At 41.9% G+C, this 25,428-nt stretch overlaps 2 protein-coding genes across 2 annotated transcripts in view; both read right to left on the minus strand.

The window, feature by feature from the left end:
- The window catches only part of JAKMIP3 (Janus kinase and microtubule interacting protein 3), a 776,485-nt gene that overhangs the window by 194,825 nt on the left and 556,232 nt on the right, over positions 1–25,428 (minus strand). The window lies entirely within an intron of this gene.
- The window catches only part of LOC147711819 (uncharacterized), a 28,088-nt gene that overhangs the window by 876 nt on the left and 1,784 nt on the right, over positions 1–25,428 (minus strand). The window lies entirely within an intron of this gene.

Consider the following 25,428-nt stretch of genomic DNA (forward strand, 5'->3'; position numbering starts at 1 on the left):
CCTGTGACACTTTGTTTTGTCCTCTCTAGCTTTTATTGACTGTTCTATATCCCTTCCTTAAAAACAATTTGCTTATGCCTCTGTTTTAGGTCTCACCTGAGCCAGCGCACAATTTGTTTACTTACAGGGGAGCCCGCCCGTTGCTTGGCATTCTTAGTTTCATCGTCACTTTCGTTTCCTTGCTCCTCTTTGGTGTGTGCATGCTGGCTTCACTTCCTCTTCAGGTGTTCCCCCTCCGCTGGAGCATTGCCCAAGTACTGCTTTTTTGGTCAGTGTCCTTCCACTCTCCCTGACCCCCACATTGTTTACAGCCACTACTTCCGTTGCTTACCCCCTCCTGCATTATTGCTACCCCGTGCCTCCTGTGTTCGAGCTTTCCAGAGACGCTCACATTTGCCCCTGTCCCTTCTAGCCCCCCTCCCATGATGTCGTTACTGCTTTCCATACCAATCCAGTCTTGACCCTGCGCCCATGGGAACAGTCCAGCTTCACCTGCCAGGCCAGGTCCTCCCTGCAGCAGAAAAAAGCATCCTAGGACCGGTTTCAGGGTTTCACCCCTCATCTGCCAGGATAGCTTTACCCCAGTGTCATGGAGAGCACAGGAACCACATCTGTGCATACCCGCCCCAGTCGGGGTGACAAATACAAAACAATTAGTTCCAATACAATAGTTCTCAGATTTGCGAAAGTTTAGGCTAACAGCATTTTAAATGAAGCCTTTTATTTACCTGAATATTCAAACAATTCCTTCTGAGCACTCTGATACCAGTACAATTAAATCATATTAGTTGTCAGTAATACAGTTATTGCAAGGCAAGGTACAACCAAGAAATAATATGAGCTTATATCAGTTCATTCCTCTTAGCACCAATTTGTCACTCATTCCATTAGTTCCTTAGTCCATCAACACTTCACTTGTTCAATCATTCCTTGTAACTGGTCCAAAAGAATTTTCTATCTTGATTCTCCTCAATTTTCCGTTGACATCCAATGCATTTTTATTTCAATGTTGTTCATAAACTCAAATCAAAGTCATCATCAGTTGCAAAGCAACCTTGTTCCAAATATCAAATCAAAATGTTCATCAGTTGCAAACTGCAGCCAACACGTGTTTCGTCAGACATTAATATATGCCAAATTACTTCCTCAGGGCTACAACCCAAAAGAAACAATATGAAAATCAATAATTGATATTATAAGCACCATTTTATAGCAACAACTAAGAATCAAATCCTTGTAGTTGAGATGAAGAAAAGAAAAGAAGTCACCATTATTGTGCAAGAGGCAAAAGAAAAAGTAAGTAAACAAAAACCACTAAGGGTTAAGCTCAACCGTAGTGCACATTACCACCAAGCAATATAAAAGTATAAAATAGACATGGAAGTATAAATCACCTCAAATTTAATTTTAAACCGACCAATCCTCAAAAACAGTTAAAGGATCCTTCGTAAGTCAACTGTAAAAGAAATGAAAGTTTCAGATATTCTCAACGTGTCACCATATTTAGCATACAATGATCTCGAATAACAGCTAGTGAGTCTGATTTGATAAGACATTCCTCCTCAAGAATAACACCCTTCTAGCTCCCAGTAAATAGTATGTAAGTGCTATATGTTTTTACTCAAAAAGCACATACCATTTTAAGCATGTTCTCTCGAAATTAATCATTTATAGAATGGCACTCACGCCGATCGCAAAGTTAACACACAGTACGTTGTAAATAGTCCGCTTACCTAAATTCCTTGAGCTAATATATCCGAAATACCAATAAAATGAAGAAGGTAATAATCATCCAAATATATCCTGTAATGTAACCAAACAAAAAATATACTCACTGAATAACACAATTGTAATTTTAATCTCTTGCAACTTTAACTTGTCTAAACTCACTTGTAGATATGCTACCAATAACCTTCGAAATTTTCTTGTGTGTACAGATGTCTAAGATCATTCCCCAGTTCTGTCGGGTAAAGCAGAAAATGTGGTATTCCCGTATATATTCCTTATCTTAAAATCTTGTTATAGGTATCTAATCTAATAATCGCTTACCTCAAATATCTTTGAAATGAGGATTAACAAATACACAATCTCCAACACAATAGTCCATCAATCAAAAAAAGTTCTCCCTTACACTCCTATTAACATGTGATTTAAGGTAAGAGAGAAATTTAATTACCGACTCTCCAATAAGTTTATGTCACCAACTGTAAGGTATATTATAAACATCACTCACCGGGAGCGTCGAGTTATTCATTTGTGTACCTTTCGCATGGAAATCATCAATCGCAAGAGACTCTCACGTAAACCCCTAAGATCATGAAGTCGAACAAATCACGAGTACGTGATCTGCAGTAAAAGATACTAGTCGTTACTAACTCTCCCATACGTTATCAATATCATTATTTAAAGACTAAGTAACAAGCATCACTCACCGAGTGCAAAATAGTAATCCCTCCGTGTATTAGTTTGCGTACTGATTGAGCGCCATTAAAATCAGTCTAAATAGAAATAGGTCCCGTGGGCGCCTTCTTAAATGTCTAAATAGTACATTTAAACAAATATACTCAAAATCTCAAAAGTAAGGAAGCCAAAGGAGATACCATATCAATAATGAAACGTCATTCTTATAAAAATACCCTAATCAAGTAATTTGTGAAAACTTTTGCAAATATTTAACTTTTAGTACTGATTGTGCGCTACTGTATGACCCCTTTTTTTGAAATGATGAATAGTTTGTTATTGAATCCTGATGCCCTAATAAGGAATATATATCCGATTACTTATGGATGGAGTAACGATTAGATGATTGCTCAGGACGAATGTATTTAACTTACTGTTTAAATTTATATGTGGGGACATTTTTTAATATTGGTTTGATACCTGGAAACTGTACAATTTCATAAGAACTATTGTTAGTTATATACATATTTTTCCTTTTGTATCTTCTCTGATTCCTCTAACTTTCACTTCTTCTCTTTGGACTTTGGTTTAACTGCATAGGATGTAAAGATGCAGTGACCTAACTTACATAGGATATTTTATTGCAATCAATCCGTTTGGCCTGGTGAGGCAGCCTTTTACCTTGGATATATTAGGTCATAGGTTTGAGTCCGGTCTAGATTTAGTTGACAGAACTGGTTATTTCTTTTTACTTTGACAAATATTTTCGATTGTGATTATGGAAGTGTAGCTATGATTTTTGTGTCTTATAACTCTTTACCATATGTACCTTTCTTATATATTAAGATTACCGACGTATATGGTGGCTTTGGACCGAGTCGGACGTTAACTGAATAGGAGTCCAAATTACTTTATTAGGGTATTTTTATAAGAATTACGTTTCATTATTGATATGGTATCTCCTTTGGCTTCTTTACTTTTGAGATTTTGAGTATATTTGTTTAAATGTACTATTTAGACATTTTTGACTCGTCTAAGATGGCGCCCATGGGACCTATTTCTATTTAGACTGATTTTATTGGCGCTCATTCAGTAAGCAAACTAATACACGGAGTGATTACTATGTTGCACTCGGTGAGTGATGCTTGTTACTTAGTCTTTAAATAATTATATTCATAACGTATCAACTAATATCTTTTACTGCAGGTCACGTACTCGTGATTTGTTCGACTTCATGATGTTAGGGGTTTACGGGAGAGTCTCTTGCAATTTATGATTTCCATACGAAAGGTACACAAATGAATAACTTGCCGCTCCCGGTGAGTGATGTTTGCTATTTACCTTACAGTTGGTGACATAAACCTATTGGAGAGTCGGTAATGGAATTTGCTCTTACTGTAGATCACATGTTAATAGGAGTATGCGGGAGAACTTTTTTCGATTGTTGGACTATTGTGTTGGAGATTGTGTATACGTTAATCCTCATTTCAAAGATATTTGAGGTAAGCGATTATTATATTAGATACCTATAACGAGATTTTAGGATAAGGAAGATATACGGGAATACCACATTTTCTGCTTTACCCGACAGAACTGGGGAATGATCTTAGACATCTGCATACCTAAGAAAATGTCGAAGGTTATTGGTAGCATATCTACAGGTGAGCTTAGACAAGTTAAAGTCTCAAGAGATTAAAACTACAATTGTGTTACTCAGTGAGTATATTGTTCGTTTATTTCCATTACAGGTTATATTTGGACGAATATTACCTTCTTCATTTTACTGGTATTTCGGATATATGAGTTTCCGCTTGGTGATTATATTAGCTCAAGGAGTTTAGGTGAGCGGACTATTTACAACGTACTGTGTGTTACCTTTGCGATCGGCGTGAGTGCTATTCTATAAATTATTAATTTCGAGAGAACATGCTTAAAATGGTATGTGCGTTTTGAGTAAAAACATATAGCACTTACATACTATTTACTGGGAGCTAGAATGGTGTTATTCTTGAGGAGGAATGTCTTATCAAAACAGACTCACTAGCTGTTGTTCGAGATTGTTGTATGCTAATTATGGTGACACGTTGAGAATATCTGAAACTTTCATTTCTTTTACAGTTGACTTAGGAAGGATCCTTTAACTGTTTTTGAGGACTGGTTGATTTAAAATTAAATTTGAGGTGATTTATACTTCTATGTCTATTTTATACTTTTCTATTGCTTGGTGGTAATATGCACTCCGGTTGAGCTTAACCCTTGGTGGTTTTTGTTTACTTACTTTTTCTTTTGCCTCTTGCACAATAATGGTGACTTCTTTTCTTTTCTTCATCTCAACTACAAGGAATTGATTCTTAGTTGTTGCTATAAAACGGTGCTTATAATATCAATTATTGATTTGCATATTGTTTCTTTTGGGTTGTAGCCCTGAGGAAGTCATTTGGCATATATTAATGTCTGACGAAACACGTGTTGGCTGCAGTTTGCAACTGATGAACATTTTGATTTGATATTTGGAACAAGGTTGCTTTGCAACTGATGATGACTTTGATTTGAGTTTATGAACAACATTTAAATAAAAACGCATTGGATGTCAACGGAAAATTGAGGAGAATCAAAATAGAAAATTCTTTTGGACCAGTTACAAGGAATGATTGAACAAGTGTAGTGTTGATGGACTAATGAACGAATGGAACGAGTGACAAGTTGGTGATAAGAGGAATGAACTGATATGAGCTCATATTATTTCTTGGTTTTGCCTTGCCTTGCAATAACTGTATTACTGATTACTAATATGATTTAATTGTACTGGTTTCAGAGTGCTTGGGGAGAAATGGTTTGATTTTTTTGATATCCACCTATTGGATGCTGTGGGGTTGCTTGGCAGCCGACCTCTTCCCTCCCTTTTGGAGCACCACTGAGAATTGCTTTTTGAGTACTTTACCTGGATTACGGTAGTGCGCCCTACCAAAACCTGGTTGCCAGGTTCTTATGATCTATTATTGGCCATTTATTTATCTGTTTTCAAAACCAAAACATAAATAAAAGGCATTGCCGTTTACAATGCCAATAGCTGAAACTCTCTCGAGTGTGAGGCTGATTGCATTGCAAATGCGTGTTATTGTATTGCTTTGCATTCGTCTAGCAGTGGCATCAGGGTTCCAGTGCCATGATCAATACATGAGTTTTGCTAGGCCAATTGCTAAGCTCATTTTTTTACTTACCCACTTGGTGGTGGCCTGCTCACAAGATTGGGGGCCGTGGGAAACCGTCAGGACTTTAGCTGTTAAGAGAAGCTTCATGGCAATGCCGACACAAACATGCAGTACACAACACCTTGTCTGCTCCTCAGCTCCTAGCTGCCAGTGAAACACGGACACAGACACTGGCACTGGAGCTTGAATGATGGCCTCCATATGGTCCTGCAATTAACTTCAGTGCTGGAAGGAGACACCTCAAGTCTGCGCAGTGTGTCTAAATAAATCCTGATGACAAACTGTTCAGACTCGATTTCTCTGCTTCCTTTCTGCCTGCGGCCCCAGCCCTGTGATGAGATGGAAAAGGCTTTCCACACTCCCAGAGTTACAAGGCTTCAGTCTAAAATGCCTGGGCCTTATTTTACCCTCACTCCACATCAGGAGGTAGAGGCAGGCCCTTAATGCAATGTTTTTGCTGTGCTGATGATGTCCTCACAGGCCTCAGAGGTGTGAGATAGGTAGTCTGGTAAATACTGTAGACTCTGGACCTGCCCATGGGAAGCTGGTTAGGGAATGCATCAGCATCACTGGCAGAGCGTCATGACTCATCACAGCAACAGAAGTCTGGGCCCAATCAGGAGGTATGTGTACATTATAAACATAAAACAGTTTTAAAGAGTTTGCATTGATATTGGCAGTAGCACACCCTGGGGAGTGAAAGCCAAGCAGGCGGAGCACCGACACCCTTGCTCAGAAACTGCCACAGGATGGGAGCCCCCAGGAGGGTTGGGGGCCCCATGAGCCACAGTGGGTACAGGGGCCCGTATTACATCACTGGTAGACAGCTAGTTAGCCCAATCCAATTGGAGGATCCTTAACACACATATTGAGATTTGGCTTCTTGCAGATAGACTTTAAACCGAAAGGGATAGTGAGAGAGCAATTTGTGTTGGTGCTAGTGATGGAGATAAATGTGTGCAGCTTTCCATGTACTTGTTAAAATATTATTGGAACACCCAGGCCTCTATAACTGGAGCACAGTTCCAGTTGTTAAGAACGCACCCAGAAAATCCAACTACAACTTTGTGTGGTATAGACATATGGCCCTTTTTGTGCATCATTCTGAATTTTGGATCTCACCATGAGGAATAACACACTAACAGCAGTATTTTCCCTCATTGCAAGTTGACCGAGCCCATCATGTGCATTATTTGCTGCCATGATGTGCTTCAGGCACCAATCGTATGGCAAAAACCAGTAAGATGTTCTATTAACACAACAGTGACATCCCTGTTCAGGGTGCAAACTGGTGCAACAGTTATATTGACAACCTTAAACTCAGTTGTGAATAGACACTTTAAAGATTTTATATTTCTGAGGTTGCAAAAGTGTGTACTCCTACAAGGTTTCATATGTTCATCAGTTCTCTATGCCACAAGATGATAGGGAGATATACCAATGTAAAGGATTAAGTGTATTTGTCAATGCAGGAAAATGCATCCTTTGCATGGTTACTCTATTTTTTTGAGTAATGATGCCGCTGGTTTGTGACTCTGCACTTTGACTCTCTTAACCAGGGACCAGTGCATGCGCTCTGACCCCCTAAGACATGTTGAAATTGCTTATAGTCCTGATTGGCATTTTTTACTTACCTATAAGTCCCTACAAAGCAGTGCAAAGTGTACCCATGGCCTATAAGTTTAGTCTCACCAGTGAACTGTAGTACCTATTGTCACATCCACTACAATGACAGTGTAAATGTGAGTTTGGGCCTATAATTGTAGCCTAACTGTGGCAGTTTAAAACTACAAGAGATGCTTGTTTCTGCACTGCACTCTTCTTTTTAACCATTTTTTATATTCAAATTATTTGTGTGATCCCAATGGTACACCCTCCATCACGAAGTTGCTCCACTCTTAATATTGTTAAGAATTAGTTCAAGTCTTGAATTCTTTCTCAATAAATGAGCATTCTATTTTGGAATTCAATGGTTCATTATTTGTCAATGATTGCCTTATTGTTCAATGTTCTTAAAATTCGAAATTTCAACAATTTATCTTCAAATCACCGAAATGCATTTTATTCTGAAGCTCCTCCATCAAAGGAAATTTAATTTGCACTTTTAATCAAGGTTAAAATAAAAGATACAATTTTACGCTTCAAATCTAAATTTATACCCCGTAGACCAATAGCACGAAAAAATAATATAAATGCATAAAGTTAATAATTTGGCTGTTCTAGCAATGTATTTCAATGGTGAATATTTAGGACCAAATTTGCAAAGCTCTTGCATTGTGTTTGCATCATGCAAGGGGTCACAAGGCAACACAAAGGCTTCAGTGAGATTTACTAAGCCATGCAAAGCCTTTTTGCATACTTCTGTGTGGCTTAGTAAATCTAAAGTAACACAAGGCAGAGCAAGTTGCTGCCTTGCTTTACTCAACCCTGGTAAGCTGTTCTATGGGAAGAGTGTGGGTGTTCCTTGAATAGTAAACCTGGGAATGCATCAAAATGCTACACCTTCCCAGGTGAGACATAACAAGGAAAAATATGTTTATGTCTCCTAGTTATTTCCTCTTTCTATGTGGGCTGATCAGCCTAGCACCTGGGACAAACCTGCTAGGCTGATCCGACCAAGTTGTATTGCTACTGGGCTGATGATTCAGGTTTATCCTCCTTGGAGCTTTTCTGCTGGAGCAAAACCATTTCTGTGTGACTTCGCAGAGAAGGTGTCTGGCCTTGTGAAACCCTCTTTGGCTACATCGTATAGCCTTATCCCACTAGAGAAATATGAGCTCCAAAAATGTTACATAGCCCGAATGTAGAAATCATGACCAGGCAAAGGCGCCAAAAGTATCTGGTCAGCGAGAGTACTTCAATGGGGATACATTCAGAATTTTCCCACTGAGTTTTTCCTGGCTAAACAAATGGCTTCACTGAGACCTCATGACGTTGTGAAGCCCTTCTCGGATGGAGCCTGGGCCTTGCCCCACTCAAGGATGGTGACTTGCCAAGGTAAAACCTCTGACTTTATAAAACCTGGATGGGTATTGGTCAAGGGATCTTGGTCTGCCCTAAATCAAGCTTAGTTACCATTCTATCCTGGCCAGTTGATCTGCATTGGGGAGTAATGCTTTTTGGTGCTTTTTAACTATACAATTTAGAGATTCATATTTCTGGGTCCCCTTATTGGATTTTTGTTGTTTTGGTATCCTTTTGTTCATTAAATGATTATATTTTTATAAAATGGAATGGGATTTTTATTGTGTTGTGTTTTCAACTTTGCAGCTGTTTCGATACTTCTGATTGCTTTACACATTTCCGTAGGTTAAGCCTTCTGCCCTGTGCAATAACTACGAGGGGTTGTCCTAACGTGTTAAAATTACCATAGCCATCTCTACCCACTTTTTCAGGAGTTCCTGTTTGTCGTACTGCAAAATGCAATATCAGGGCACTTTCAAGGTTATAAATGTCTTCGGACACATCAAACTTGGGCTCCAAGAGCCGACTCTGTCTGTGGGTTGATAACCCTAGTGACCGCCCAATTCTGACATTTAAATTAATTTTGGAGCAGGTACTAGACCCACAGCAAACCTAGAGACAAAAGTCTAGTTGGATAAAAGCAGGGTCCTTCAACAACCGAACAGCTGTTGCAGAAGAACTGCATTGGCATACTGTTCCCTCTCTTTCAAGAGCGCCCTACGTGAATAGGTGAATGCAACAGACCTGCTAAGCAGGATTTGACAGTCAAGCAGGATTTGACACTGTAGTGTCAAAAAAGGAACTCCAAAGCCCCCACCTTGCATATTCTCTGAGATTCAGAGGAGTCATCTCTGGCCATTCAAGTCATCTTATTGTTTGGTCCAGTGAGGTATTTCACAGATTTCATACACCTATTCAAGACTAGTCATTTGCTGGGAGAAGCTGGAGCGTCAATGTAAATTAGCTTCTGGGAACTTTCTGAACGTTTTTTCCTTAATATTTAATTAAATCTTACTTCACCATTGAATTGATTTATTAGTGACTAATAAAAATAGATGTTTAATTATTTTTCTGGCGGGCCCATTCCAGAGATACAGTATTCATATTTTATTGTGTACTCTGGTTTTCTACATAAGACAGCAAGGCCTTCCACAGTGAAAATAATGCCAAGGGCCTTGTCACTGTAGGGACATGGTAATATTAAGTTTCCTACATGCACCTAATAAATACAAAGCACATAGGGGCTTGGTTTGATCAGGTACATTAATTATAGCACATGGTAATGTGCATTTTGTAATGAAGGGCAAGATCTTGTACCTGTTGTCTGGCGTTCAGAAGTCTTCTTCACTGAGTCCATCTCAAAACCTACTAAAAATGTAGTCTGCCTGGAATCCAATCAGAGTGATGTTTTAAGGTACACAGTCAAAATATCGAATCTTTAATTTCGACTTACACTTATATCGAGTTGCTAATATCGAAGGGACAGAATATCGATGTCCAGAATATCGATGGCCAGAATATCGGCCCTAAGGTAAGTAATATCGAAATTACTTATATCGATAGCATATATATCGATGTAAGTAATTTCGATTTACTAATATGTGTTAGAAATTTTAGTTAAGTATTTAAATTAATTGTTATAATATGTTTTTATAAATAAAAAATATATAAAAGTAAATTATATGTTTTACTACCAGAGCGGGTTGTGGGTTTTTAGGGGAATAGGGTGGGAAGTAATTTATTTGTAATTAAATAATTATTTTTTAATGATTAATTTATTTTGCAATTAAATATTAATTGGCAATGAATTATTTTAATTGATTAATTGATTAATTAATTGATAATTTATGTATATTTTTAAGTAAATTATATGTTTTACTACTGGAGCGGGTTGTGGGTTTATAGGGGAATAGGGTGGGAAGTAATTTATTTGTAATTAAATAATTATTTTTTAATGATTAATTTATTTTGCAATTAAATATTAATTGGCAATGAATTATTTTAATTGATTAATTGATTAATTAATTGATAATTTATGTATATTTTTAAGTAAATTATATGTTTTACTACTGGAGCGGGTTGTGGGTTTATAGGGGAATAGGGTGGGAAGTAATTTATTTGTAATTAAATAATTATTTTTTAATGATTCATTTATTTAGCAATTAAATATTAATTGGCAATGATTTCTTTTAATTGAATAATTGAATAATTAATTGATAATGTATGTATATTTTTAAGTAAATTATATGTTTTACTACTGGAGCGGGTTGTGGGTTTATAGGGGAATAGGGTGGGAAGTAATTTATTTGTAATTAAATAATTATTTTTTAATGATTAATTTATTTTGCAATTAAATATTAATTGGCAATGATTTATTTTAATTGAATAATTGAATAATTAATTGATAATTTATGTATATTTTTAACTAAATTATATGTTTTACTACTGGAGTGGGTTGTGGGTTTATAGGGGAATAGGGTGGGAAGTAATTTAATTGTAATATTAATTAATTTTGGGTAAAGGAGTATTTTTAGGGTTCAGGGTCAGTTTTGGGTTTTTGGGTAAAGGGGTATTTTTAGGGTTCAGTGTCAGTTTTGTTTTTTTTGGGTAAAGGGGTATTTTTAGGGTTCAGTGTCAGTTTTGTTTTTTTGGGTAAAGGGGTATTTTTAGGGTTCAGGGTCAGTTTTCAGTTTTTGGGTAAAGGGGTATTTTTAGGGTTCAGGGTCAGTTTTCAGTTTTTGGGTAAAGGGGTATTTTTAGGGTTCAGGGTCAGTTTTCAGTTTTTGGGTAAAGGGGTATTTTTAGGGTTCAGGGTCAGTTTTCAGTTTTTGGGTAAAGGGGTATTTTTAGGGTTCAGGGTCAGTTTTCAGTTCTTGGGTAAAGGGGTATTTTTGGGTTCAGGGTCAGTTTTCAGTTTTTGGGTAAAGGGGTATTTTTAGGGTTCAGGGTCAGTTTTGGGTTTTTGGGTAAAGGGGTATTTTTAGGGTTCAGGGTCAGTTTTCAGTTCTTGGGTAAAGGGATATTTTTTGGGTTCAGGGTCAGTTTTCCCTACTGTTGCACCCACTGGAGTGGGAATAGTAATTTTAACCCCTACGCTATCCAACACTTTCCCTACTGTTGCACCCTCTGGAGTGGGAATAGTAATTTTTACCTCTACGCTATCCAACACTTTCCCTACTGTTGCACCCTCTGGAGTGGGAATAGTAATTTTTACCCTACGCTATCCAACACTTTTTCTACGTTGCACCCTCTGGAGTGGGAATAGTAATTATTGTTAAGTAAGTATATATTATATATGATTTGTTAATATTTTTTTTTTATTAAATATGTATTATTTTTTTTTTTTACCATTATTAAATATATTTAAATATGTTTACGTAATTTATAAGTATTATTTACAGTATTTTTCATGTTATTTTAAACCCAAAAAAAACGATATATTTTACAACGATATTTTTAACATCGATATTATTTTTTCGATATTTTGGTACTTACCATGTTGTACATAGGGCGTCGATATTCTTGCAATCGATATAATTACGCCGATATTTGTGTAGGTCAAATTCTGTCTGTCGAAATTCTGTCATAGATCCCTGTTTTAAGTGTAAAGTCAAATTACACCATGCCACTGGGCTCCTGGCTTCCTTGCGTTGAATCCAAGTGTTGAACATTTGCAGTTAAGCATGTAAATGTAATCCAGCGGGCAGGTCCCAGAAAAATCTCATCAAGACTACACCATTCTCAGACGGCTGGTGCTAGGTCCTATCAAAACCCTTCGGGTGGTGAAAGGGGATGGAGGTTCCACACAGAGAAACCATATTCCCATGAAGAAACTATAAAATGACCGCAAATGCATTTTATAGTCAAATTTCTTAGTGTGCAAATGCATGCTTGTAACATTTATTAATGTACCAGGTAGTAACTTTATGACTGCAACGATTTCAGATTCCCAGCAATAATCCAGAATGTGTTTGTGAATTCCTAAAGACGCGAGAATTTGCCACATTAGTAGGAGAAAACCCACAGGGGCAAATATATGGCTTTTTCCTGGGAAGTTTAGTGACTCCGGTCCATTGGGTACACTGCTTCTTATGGGCCATAATTCAGAAAAGCATGTCACAAGCTCATTCTAAAAACAGCTAAAAGTTGTGGTGCTTTTGATTTATCTGATACTTTATATTCTGTGCCATGTTTTTTGCTGATTTACTTGTCTCAAACGATCAGTAAATTTATATAGTATGGATTTTTCTGTAAAGCCACGATAGTTTACTATTTCTGTCATCTCGAATTTATGACACATTCGACCTGCACATAACATTCTATTAACAGCCGCCTTCAGAAAGGCATCACGAGGAAGACAGTTCTAGATTTCTAGTTTGAAACCAAACCCAACACACGGTACCAACGGAAGCATGAGCAAAATAATCGAGAGCAATGACAAATGCTGAGTAAAGAAACAGCCACAAGCAATGAAAAACAAACCAATTGAAAACTTCAAATTGCCCCCTCAACCAGCTGTAATGAAAATGTCGTTTCAATTTACTACATTATTGTATGCTGCCTGCAAACCTCTTTGGCCTCACTTACTTCTCTGCATTGGCAACGCACCCGCTAAAGCTGATAGAGGCATGAGGTATTGAACTGTGTCTCATTTTTTGCAGAATACTCACAAAACCGAAATTGGTCTAAAGGACGAGGTTCATGCTTGCAAGAGGTTAGATTTTCAGAAATCTTTATGCTTCCGTCAGATTAAAGAATTTACCAAGGCTGCTACACACACCAGTTGGGGAACGACAGCGCTATCATAATTATTTTTGCAGTGTAGTAGCTTTGTTTTCTTGAACACTCAATTATGAAATTAATTTAATAAAATCTGCTAAGTGACAGGACTGCCAGAACCTCACAGTCGCGACCACGTTACATTAGTTATCAGCACCTCCTCTGCACCGCGTCAGAAGGGAGGGCCCTCCATTTTGGAGCTGCTACACATAACCCCATGGCATATGCGATATTACATTGCATGAGAAACATCACATGCCATTACAACGCGGTCTACATCACATACCTTTACAACGCAAGTGGTTATAACGACTTGCTGTAGGGGGCGCTGGATGTTGGAATAGTATAATTTACTATTCCAACTCCAGTGTGTGCAACAGTGGGGAAGGTGTTGAATTTTAAATCCAACACCTTGTGTCCCCGACAGCAAGTCGTTGTAACGACTTGCGTTGTAAAGGTATGCGCTGTAAGTCAAGTCAAGTCACAAAAACTTATATAGCGCACTACGTACCCAGAGGGTTTCAAGGCGCTTAGGAAGGGGAGGAGGATTACTTTTCAAATATCCACGTTTTAAGTTGCTTTCTGAATGCTAGGTGGTTCTGGGTGAGGCGAAGGTAAGCGGGGAGAGAGTTCCATGTTTTAGCAGCCAGGTAAGAAAAGGATCTGCCTCCCATGGTGGTCTTGTTGATGCGAGGTACAGTGGCGAGGGCTTGGCTGGAAGAGCGTAGTTGGCGGGAGGGGGTGTAAAAGGACAGACGTGAGTTGAGGCATTCTGGACCGATGTCGTAGAGTGATTTGTGTGCGTGGGTAAGCAGTCGGAAAGTGATCCTCTTATTGACGGGTAGCCAGTGGAGGTCTTTAAGGTGACCAGAGATGTGTTCGTTGCGTGGGATGTCTAATATGAGTCTGGCTGAGGCGTTTTGGATTCGTTGGAGTTTCTTCTGGAGTTTTGCGGTAGTACCTGCGTAGAGGGTGTTTCCGTAGTCCAGTCGGCTCGTGACCAGAGCGTGGGTGACTGTTTTCCTTGTTTCGGTGGGGATCCAGCGAAATGTTTTTCTGAGCATGCGAAGAATGTTGAAGCAGGAAGAGGATACGGCGCTGACTTGTCTGTTCATTGAGAGTGAAGAATCCAGGATGACGCCTAGGTTCCGTGCGTGGTCTGTCGGGATGGGTGCTTTTCCGAGGGCTTCCGGCCACCAGGAGTCGTCCCATGCAGAGGGGGACGTACCTAAGATGAGGACTTCAGTTTTGTCTGAGTTCAGTTTCAGACGGCTGTGTTTCATCCATTCGGCAACTTCTTTCATTCCTTCGTGTAGGTTAGTTTTGGCGGTGTTGGGGTCATTGGTGAGAGAAAGGATTAGTTGAGTGTCATCCGCGTAAGAGATGATGTTGAGGTTGTGATGGCGTGCGATGGCCGCGAGGGGGCTCATGTAAACGTTGAAGAGGGTGGGACTGAGTGAGGATCCTTGTGGTACGCCGCAGATGACTTCAGAGGCCTCGGACTTGAATGGTGGAAGGCGGACTCTCTGGGTTCTTCCGGTGAGGAACGAGGTGATCCAATCAAGCGCTTTTCCTTGGATTCCGATGTTTCTGAGGCGCTGTAAAAGGGTGCTGTGGCAGACTGTGTCGAATGCTGCAGAGAGGTCAAGGAGGATGAGGGCGACTGTGTCTCCATTGTCCAGTAGAGTTCGAATGTCGTCTGTTGCTGCGATGAGGGCGGTCTCAGTGCTGTGTTTTGCTCGGAAGCCAGATTGTGAGGGGTCGAGGGATTTGTTGGCTTCGAGGAAGGCGGCGAGCTGGTTGTTGACAGCTTTCTCGATGACTTTGGCCGGAAATGGAAGAAGCGAGATGGGGCGGTAATTTTTGAGTTCGGTGGGGTCTGCTGTGGGTTTTTTCAAAAGGGCGGTGAGTTCAGCGTGTTCCAGTCTTCCGGGAAGGTGGCGGTGTTGAAGGAGCAGTTGATGACGTCTCGGAGGTGCGGTGCTATGACGGAGTCTGCTTTGTTGAAGATGTGGTGAGGACATGGGTCTGCGGTTGGAGTAACGACCGTGTTGTAACGGCATGCGATGTTTCACATGCGATGTAAAGGATGTCTCTCACCACATGCCATGTCCTGTGATGCACACCCAATTAAGCAGTGCCTTATATGGGTCATGGAGATGTGTGAAATATGAGAGTGCAATTACAGTAAAGCTGGGGCTGTATTTCAAGGCGCGCAATCCAAGTGCAGGGCTATAGTCTGTCCCGTGTGCAAACAAGAGTTACAAGTTGTAGGGTATTTATTGCACTCTGACAAGTTTCACCAAATAGATTCCAGCAGGTCAAGCTGCTGAAATGTATAAGGGAAAAAGACTAGGAACACAGGTAAAACTTTCAGAATTCAGTGTGCCTGTAACGGATTCTGCAGGTTTTCCTCATTTTCGTGTTCAAAACCTACAGTGGGAGTTATTTACCTCACACAGTGCCTTATATGGGTCATGGAGATGTGTGAAATATGAGAGTGCAATTACAGTAAAGCCGGGGCTGTATTTCAAGGCGCGCAATCCAAGTGCAGGGCTATAGTCTGTCCCGTGTGCAAACAAGAGTTACAAGTTGTAGGGTATTTATTGCACTCTGACAAGTTTCACCAAATAGATTCCAGCAGGTCAAGCTGCTGAAATGTATAAGGGAAAAAGACTAGGAACACAGGTAAAACTTTCAGAATTCAGTGTGCCTGTAACCGATTCTGCAGGTTTTCCTCATTTTCGTGTTCAAAACCTACAGTGGGAGTTATTTACCTCACACAGTAAATACTTTAACCTGGAGAAATTGTATTTACCATGGATGGTGAAAACCCCACCTTATTGAGTCCAACTTCTAATGAGGGTCTGTGCATTCAGCAATTAAAGTTGACCCGAGATGTGTCAATGATGACTCTGGCCACTCGAAGTCCATAAAATAAACATATGTCATTCTCTCCATGTACAAATCATGATTAACATCACACCACTAGAGAAACAATTCAGTCAACAATGAGATAAGTTCTGTGTGGCAAGAATTTTATATTTTTTACCTTGACTTCTTATTTCTATACTGTTTTCCTTAGTGCGCTTACAAGCACACAATATGTAGGTTTATTGGTAATAAGGTTGCACTGTATTTGTAGTGTTAAGTCTATAAGAGTGTGCTCAATGCTATTCAGGATACTGAGGTAAACAATATATATAAAAGCAACAACCTGGACTAAATCAATCAGTCAATCAATCAATCATATCATTTGTAAAGCGCACTACTCATCCGTGAGGGTCTCAAGGCGCTGGGGTGGGGAATGCTGCTACTGCTCGAAAAGCCAGGTCTTGAGGAGTTTTCTGAAGGTAAGCAGGTCTTGGGTCTGGTGTAGGTGGATGGGGAGGGTGTTCCAGGTCTTTGCGGTGATGTGGGAGAACGATCTGCCACCTGAGGTCGCTCTTCGGAAGCGGGAGACTGTAGCGAGGGCGAGGTCGGCAGAGCAGAGCTGGCTGGTGGGGGTGTAGAAGCTGAGTCGTCTGTTGAGGTACGTTGGTCCGGTGTTGTGGAGTGTCTATTGTGCGTGGGTGAGGAGCTTGAAGGTTATCCTCTTGTTGACCGGGAGCCAGTGCAAGTCTCTCAGGTGGGGTGTGATGTGGCTGCGGCGAGGGATATCGAGGATCAGGCGCGCAGAGGCGTTCTGGATGCGTTGGAGCCGTCTCATGAGTTTGGCCAAGGATCCTGCGTAGAGGGTGTTTCCATAGCACAACCTACTGCTGACAAGGGCCTGGGTGACTGTTCTTCTCGCTTCAGTGGGGATCCACTTGTAGATCCTACGGAGCATAGAGGGGTGTTGAAGCAGGAGGACGAGACGGCGTTGACCTGTTTAGTCATGGAGAGGGTGGAGTCGAGGATGACCCCTAGGTTGCGTGCGTGCGTGGTCAGTGGGTGTTGGAGCGGTTCCCAATGCGGTCGGCCACCAGGAGTCATCCCAGGCCAATGGGTTGGATCCAAGGATGAGGACCTCCGTCTTGTCCGAGTTTTGCTTCAGTTGGCTGTTCCTCATCCATTCAGCAACGGCCTTCATTCATTCGTGAAGGTTGGTTTCGGTGGTGTGGGGGTCCTTGGTGAGGGAGAGTATCAGCTGGGTGTCATCAGCGTAGGAGAGGATGTTGAGGTAATGCCGATGGGCGGCGTGGGCGAGCGGTGCCATGTAGATGTTAAACAGAGTTGGGCTGAGGGATGAGCCATGGGGTACGCCGCAGATGATCTTGGTGGCTTTGGAGAGGAAGGGGGGAAGGTGGACGCTCTGTGTTCTGCCAGAGAGGAAGGAGGTGGTCCAGTCCAGGGCCTTCTCTTGGATCCCAGCATTGTGGAGGCGTGTTTGTAGTGTGTGGTGAAAGACTGTGTCGAAGGCGGCTGACAGGTCCAGGAGGATGAGGGCCGCCGTTTCTCCGTTGTCCAGCAGGGACTTGATGTCATCGGTGGCGGCGATGAGGGCAGTCTCGGTGCTGTGGTTGCTGTGGAACCCGGACTGGGAAGGGTCCAGGATGTTGTTCTCCTCGAGGTAGCGGGTCAGTTGTTCGTTGACTGTCTTCTCGATGACCTTTGCTGGGAACGGGAGCAGGGAGATGGGCCGGAAGTTCTTGAGGTCCTTGGTGTCCGCCTTGGGTTTCTTGAGTAAGGCGTTGATCTCGGCGTGCTTCCAGCTCTCCGGGAAGGTTGCTGTCTCGAAGGGGGGTATTGATGACTTTTCGGAGATGGGGTGCCATGGATGTGCTGGCTTTGTTGAAGATGTGGTGTGGGCATGGATCTGACGGAGATCCGGAGTGGATGGTGTTCATGATTTTGATGGTGTCATCGTCGTTGATGTTGGTCCAGTAAAGCAGGCGGTTGGTGCGGATGGTGGTCGTGGGGGCGGAGGTCTCAGTGGTTGTCGGGGCGGTCGTGGCGGTCGTGGCGTTGAAACTGTCGTGGATGTCTGTGATCTTGCGGTGGAAGAAGGTGGCCAGCGAGTCGCACAGGTCTTGCGAGGGTGGGAAGTCGTTGGTGTTGGAGCTGGGGTTGGAGAGTTCCTTCACGATGTTGAAGAGCTCTTTGCTGTTGTGTGCGTTGTTGTCTAGGCGGTCTTTGAAGGAGGCCCTTTTGGCGGATCTGATGAGGTGATGGTGTCTGCGGGTGGCATTCTTGTGGGCGGCGTGGCTGTCCGGTGTTCGTTCACGGAGCCAGATCTTCTCCAGCTTTCGGCAGGTTTGCTTGGAGGCCCGGAGGTCTTCAGTGAACCAGCTGGCTTTCTTGTTGGTATGATTGTTGGAGGGTTTCTTGATCGGGGCGAGGATGTTGGCGCAGTCGTTGATCCACTGTCTGAGGTTGCGGGCGGCGGTGGGCCAGGGTGGTGGTTTGCTGTTCTTCGGTGACTTTGCTCCAGCAGCGGTGAGGCATCTGTTGGGTGCAGTAGTGTGTGGTGGGTTTCTTGAAGGTGAAGTGGATGCAGCGGTGGTCGGTCCAGTGGAGTTCAGTGGTATGGTTGAAGGAGACGGGGGGCTTGCGGAGAAGATGGGGTCAAGCGTGTGACCGGCGGAGTGGGTGGGTGTTGTGATGAGTTGCCTGAGTCCGAGGTTGGCTAGGTTGTCGATCAGAGTGGTGGAGTTGGTGTCGTCATTGTTCTCGAGGTGGAAGTTCAGGTCCCAGAGGAGGATGTAGTTCATGGAGGCGAGGGCGTGTATGCTGACGAAGTCGTCGATGGACTCGCTGAACTGTGGTCAGGGTCCGGGCGGTCTGTAGATGAGGGTTCCTCTGAGGGTGGTGTTGGGGTCGGTGTGGATATGGAAGTGCAGGTGTTCGGTGGTGCTGAGGGTGTCGTCGGTGTTGGTCGAGACTCTGAGAGTGTTCCTGTGGACGATGGCGATTCCTCCTTCGCTCTATTGGTGCGGTCCTTGCGGATGATCTTGTAGCCTTCCGGGACGGCTATGGCTATGTCCGGTGCCGAGGCAGGGTTCAGCCAGGTCTCCATTAGGAAGCCGACGTCTGGGGAGGTTGAGTAGAGTAGGTCCCAGAGTTCAACTGAATGTTTTCGGGCGGAGTGGGTGTTGAGGAGGATGCATCTGAGGTGGTTGGGTTCTTTCCTGGTCGGCAGCGTGGTGGGGCGGATGCTTGTGAAGCTGCAGTTTCGGCAGGTGAAAGCTCCGTAGGTGCGCTTCGGGGCGGCCAAGAAGCAGGTGTGTGATCGTCGGGTGTTGAGTGCGTGGAGGGTTCTGGCATCGTAGCGGTGTCGGGCATCGTGGCGTTCGTGGTGTCCAGGGGTCCTGGAGCTGGGAGCGGTCGAGGCACGGACGGGCACAGAGGAGCTTGCCTTAGATGCGGCAGCGTAGCGCCAGTGGCGCGCCCGCTGAGCGCGGCAGCATAGCGGCTTCCATATGAGGGGATGTGGGAGGGAGGAGCAGCTGGGAGGCGGGAGCAGGGCAGCGAATGGGATTGCAGGTGAGCGGGGCCACAGGGACGCAGCAGCGGGAAAAATGCGCGGGGGCCGCGGGGGAACTGGACACAGATAGAAGGATGCCCCAAGGAACAGCAATCAGAAGGAGAGAAAATGACTTTTGGTACATAAAATGAGGAATTGCCACAGGTTTACCACCAAGCCCCTTACATAGAAGGCCAAGGGTCCCTCGTGCGGAAAAAAGTGAAACAACAATAGATTAGGGTAAGGTGAGAGTTGCATGTGAAGTGGACACTCTGTGAATTGAGGCATTTTGTAGAAATATTTACGGAATAGCTCAAATATGCATAATGAGTAAAAGGGACTACTAATTAGAATTAATTTCAAGCATAGCTTTTGCAGTATGAACTTGCTATGAAACAGAACTCAACAGTCGGTGAACAATATTGAGCAGCTGATTTGAAAATTAACTCAAAATGAAGATAACCGTTACTGTCCTGAATCGTTGCAACAAAATCTGTAGGAAATACTAGGAAGGGCTTACACATGGTCAACTGTGCTTAAAGATAAAGGTGATTTTATTTGGAGAAAATTACATTTATAGAGTGAGCACTGGGATGTCCTTACATAGTGAAGAGAAATTGTTATTGTGGAATTGTAAAAAGTCTTATGGAATCGCTATATCGATGATATGTTTATGATATGGCGGGGTACTGAATCCAATTTTACTGATTTTCTGTACTGACTTATTTCAACTTGCATTGGGCTTACAATTCACTTCACATTACAGAAGAGATACTTTTAACTTCCTTGACTTGACCATCAAGATGGATAATAATCTATTATATGCAACTTTATATAGGAACTGACAGAAAGAAACACCCTAATGCAGGACTCAAGTTACCATCCCAGGTCTTTCTTACAGTAAATTCCTGACAATAAGGCGTAACTATAAAGTAATAGATGATTATTTTGATGAAGCCCCTATATTAGGCAGGAAATTGATGGAAAGGCACCTCATTGCCTGATCCACCGCTCTCTGAAGAGAACACAGTACTACCCCAGAGAACGTCTGCTCTCGACACATACTCTCACGTTCGTTTTCAGAAGTGATATGCGAAGCATGTCCCAGGTAAACCACCACTGTATTGATTTATTTTCGATCTACTTTCGTGGAGGTTCCTATACGGTGGCACAGTGATAGTAATGTTGAAATTTGCGAGTACATTATTTTATTGCTTTCTAACACACAATTCTTTCTTGGACTGACAGCTAGAAACAAGGCATGAGCTCTGCTTACATGTAGTGCCATTCAGACATACCCAGAGCACTGGGTTATGTGCTGTAAACTGTTTTTCAGTGCACATCTGACTTTACTGGGCTTTACTATGAGAGTTAAGATATGTATTCTGCAGCCAGGTGTGGAAGAAGGCCAATATCAGAGATGAGCTGGCAAATACATATGAAAACGGTCCAACACTTTTCTGAACCAGTAAAGCATTGGAATCTTGAGTAAGCGAGTAATTTGTAATGAGGGATCAACAAATTGCAGTGCATATATGACCTTCTGCTAATTGATTGGACACACAATTTCCCTTCTCTTTAACGGAATATTCGAATGAGCATGTGTCTTATCCCAGTAAAGAGGTGTTTCTGAGGACCCCTTTGCAATATCTTCACACTATAAAACCATATATTTTTGTAACATTCTGGTTGATCATACTTTTTCTGTTGTGCTCACTTTTTGCATCATAGCTTGCTGCACCCCTTACCCCATTTCCACTGACCTACCTCTCTTAAGCCTTGACCCCCAAACTTTGTTTACTACCATCCTGCTACCACCTGTCCCTGTCTGCTGCAACTCTCCTCACCAGCCCTGCTGCATCTTAAGTCCACTCCTTCATCTCTTATAGCCCCTTAACCTCACCTCTCCAGTATCCCATTCTAATGCATTTCTCCTCTTGTGCTTCTCTCCTCTGAGGACCTGGCACCTTCACACCTTTTTAGCCTCACCTGCTCTCCTGCAGTGCTACCTTTGAACTTTGACTCACCATTCATGTGCTTTATTCTCTCCAGCTCTTGATAGTTTCCATTGTCTCAGAATATAACACTCAAAAAATCAAAAGGAAATTGCCAGGGCCTTCACCAGCACCCCTTCTTTAAGTAGTACAAGCTAATCTTATGCCGATGATTTCATACCAGAGCGAACCACTAAGATGCAGAGATGCTGGAGATTTGGACAGCGTAAACTTGCACTCATACAGAATCATCTTCCATGCTTTACCTCCCAGCACAGATTGAGTTGGAGTTTGGCCTGCTAAAACAGCCCCTGGCCAGGCAAGAAGCCTACCTAAAATGCTGGCACAAAATCAGAGAAGCGGAGTCCAGCACACTGTCCTACCTCCTATGGAATGAGATGCAGGGCAGAGACTAGTCACCTGCAAGAATGTATCTTCAGGAATCACTAGCAATCATTGGGCTTGCACAGCTTTGGGATATGCCTACTAGCCATCAGGTCTTCAAGAAGCTAGCTTGGAAATCATAAAAAATCTGCTTGCTCGCCGAAGAAAAGGCTTCACTGACGTGCAGAGCCCACAGATGGAAGATACTAAATAACTTCAAGACTTTTGCGCCACAAAAATAGTTAACACTGGGTACCCTGCCTTTGTCAAAAAGCAGTTTCTGAGGTACTGGTTGGGGTGGTTGCCCTCAAAATGTAATCCCCCCCCCCCCCACTGGCTGTGGGAGGGCCTACCTGGCACTTGCAGATTATGTGGCTCCGGAATGAAGACTTACTCCACATTGTCTGCTCTTATGAAGCACTGCTGGACAAAAGGTGACAGCCATTGAAAGTTCCCTTTAATCAAAGAGGCACATATATGTGGCGGCAGGTTGTGCTGCCCTGCTTTGATCCAGGGGACCCACAGCTGAACTGCTGTTTAGTTAAATTCTTGCTGAAGGTGGGAAGAAAGATGCCTCACAATACACCTATTCACCTTGCTACACGGGTGCCAACAATGACTTAAGCTAGAACAGAATGATATCTCTCATGAGGACGGCCCTGTCGGGCTAGCAGTAAACAAATTATGTACACCGTTCTGCTGTGATCAAGGGGGAAGGTTTGCTTGTCTTTGGACACTGTGTGAGGGCGATCCTCAGAAGGCCTGACCTCCCTTTCAAGCATTGTTGGAGCCCTAGGTGCTTTCCTTCTGTCTTTGCACAATGCACTTTACTTGAGGGGGCGTCTTGGTCTACTGCCATCTCACTACTCTGAGCAGGCGACAGAGAACACTGGCTGCACCCGCGGCCTCAGTTTTAATTTGACTAGATCCCTCATGGCAGGCTGACCACTTTTAACTTATTGATTGTGGAGCACATATCTACAGTTTAATGTTTAAGTATTTTATAATCGGTAGTATGATATTTAAGCCTTTTACTGCTAGTTATAATTATGGGGTCTGTTTACTATGTATCAGGCTTTTAACTAAAATTAATTCATCTACTGAGGTTACGTGTAGCCATAATAAGAATCAGTATTGTGTGTTTTACGTCACTGCATTTTATTGAACAGGGTTTAAGTAACTATGTAATTAATAAATAAATATGAAATATGAATTCTCTACAGCTCCACTTCCTTACCCCTTAACGGACTTCATGTGCCCTGCATGGATGGACTGAAACCAAAATAATTTCTTGCTTGGTGGGGTCATAGTAGCCAACCCTAATATTGAAGCAGCCCCCCCATCCTTCAGATCACTAGGAAAATGCCAAAGTGGTACAATAACTCAACCACAAAGGGAACCAACTTTGGTTCCACAAAGCTGCACATTCCTGTAGTAGCTTGAATCCAATGAATTAAGTTCACATACTTTTTTAATGCTTAGTCACATTTTTATTCGTTCATTTTTCTCTCTTTTTAGTTCAATTCATTTTATTCAATCCGTTTTGACATGCATTTTAAAAAAAAGCTCAAGAGTATAGGGTGAATGACATGCCATGATTTATTTTCCAAAGCCCAAAGCATTTCGGCAAATAACACTCCCTTCGTCAGGGGAATCTATGAGCACGTAATGAAATGGAAACACAAAGGCCTAGATGTATCAAGCATTTTGCGATTCGTTATGGCCGAAATTCGCAGAATTTCGACCATAATGAATCGTTAATGAATATTTTGCATATTTCGGGATGTATGTGTTTTTTCGCAGCGCAAAATAAGAAATCGCTATATTTTGCGTTTCGTTATTTGCGTTTTCATGTTTATGCGAATATTTCTTAGCGATTCTCTATTTTGCATGATCGCATTTTAAGAAGTCGCTATGAAATGTATCAAAGAATCGCAAATAGCGAAAAACTGCAAATCGCAAAATAAGAATTCGCAATTAACACTAACTCAAACCAGGTGTAATTTTTTTTGAATCTTTGAAAGACAGCCCCAACTGATTTTTTCAACAGAACCATGGTTGGACTTTACCTGATAGCTAGAAGACTGCGCATCCAAGCTCTTGCACAGATGAGACAGAGGCAGGAAAGGATTTTCAAACTGAAGATTACCTTATTTCAACAGACTGAAGAAGACATTTTTGAGAAATATAGACTGCATCCACATACCATTTTGGACTTAATTGAGGAGTTAAAGCCTTTTTTGGAGCATGAGACACACAGGACACATTATATACCAACTCATGTGCAGGTCTTATGTTCCCTGCACCTTCTTACCTCAGGATCTTTTCAAAGGGTGATTGCAGAGGTGGGAGGAGTATCTCAGAGTGCCTTTTCAAGGTTTTTTAGGGTGTTTTTGGATGCAATGATGAACAGGTTGCAACATCATATTTACTTCTCCAGCACACCTCAAGATATCCAAATTTCTAAATTTGATTTTTATCAAATTGCCCATTTTCCACATGTAATTGGATGTATAGATGGGACACATATTGCCATTACACCTCCAGCTGCAACTTAGCATGTTTATAGGAATAGGAAAAGTTACCACTCTTTAAACATTCAAATGGTGTGTAATGCTAAATATATTATTACTGACATTGTTGCAAAATTTCCAGGAAGCACTCATGATTCATATATATTTAGACACAGTGGATTACATGGACGTTTGAGTGCTGGTGAATTTGGAGATGGATTTCTGCTTGGTAAGTGCTACTTAAAAACACAAAATCAATTTTAAAACTTTTGTCAATCTATTTTTAAAACTGTCACATTTCTGAAATTACAATTTAGGAGACAGCGCCTATGCAGTTCGTGATTTCATCTTGACACCTTATCTAAATCCAAGTAACATTCATGAAAGGAGATACAATAAGGCACACCGTTCTACACGTGGAGTTATTGAAAGAACTTTTGGAATTTTGAAAAGCAGGTTCAGAAGAATCCATAAAAGTGGAGGATCCTTGCAATATAAGCCATCATTGTGTTGCAAAATAATTGCAAGTTGTGCTATGCTACATAACATGGCTATTAGAAAGGGAACAGAATGTGAAGTGAGTGACCCTGAATCTTCAGACAATGATGATGTCCCTCCACCAAGAAGATGTGCTACAGGTTTAGGAGCTGTGGCTGGGCGACAAAGGCGTGCAGAAATTACTAACAATTATTTCTAGGTAAGAAATAAAAAGACAACATCTTAGTTTTCATTATGTA

This window comes from Lissotriton vulgaris, chromosome 5 (assembly GCF_964263255.1).
Source record: "Lissotriton vulgaris chromosome 5, aLisVul1.2, whole genome shotgun sequence".
Lineage (NCBI taxonomy): Eukaryota > Metazoa > Chordata > Amphibia > Caudata > Salamandridae > Lissotriton > Lissotriton vulgaris.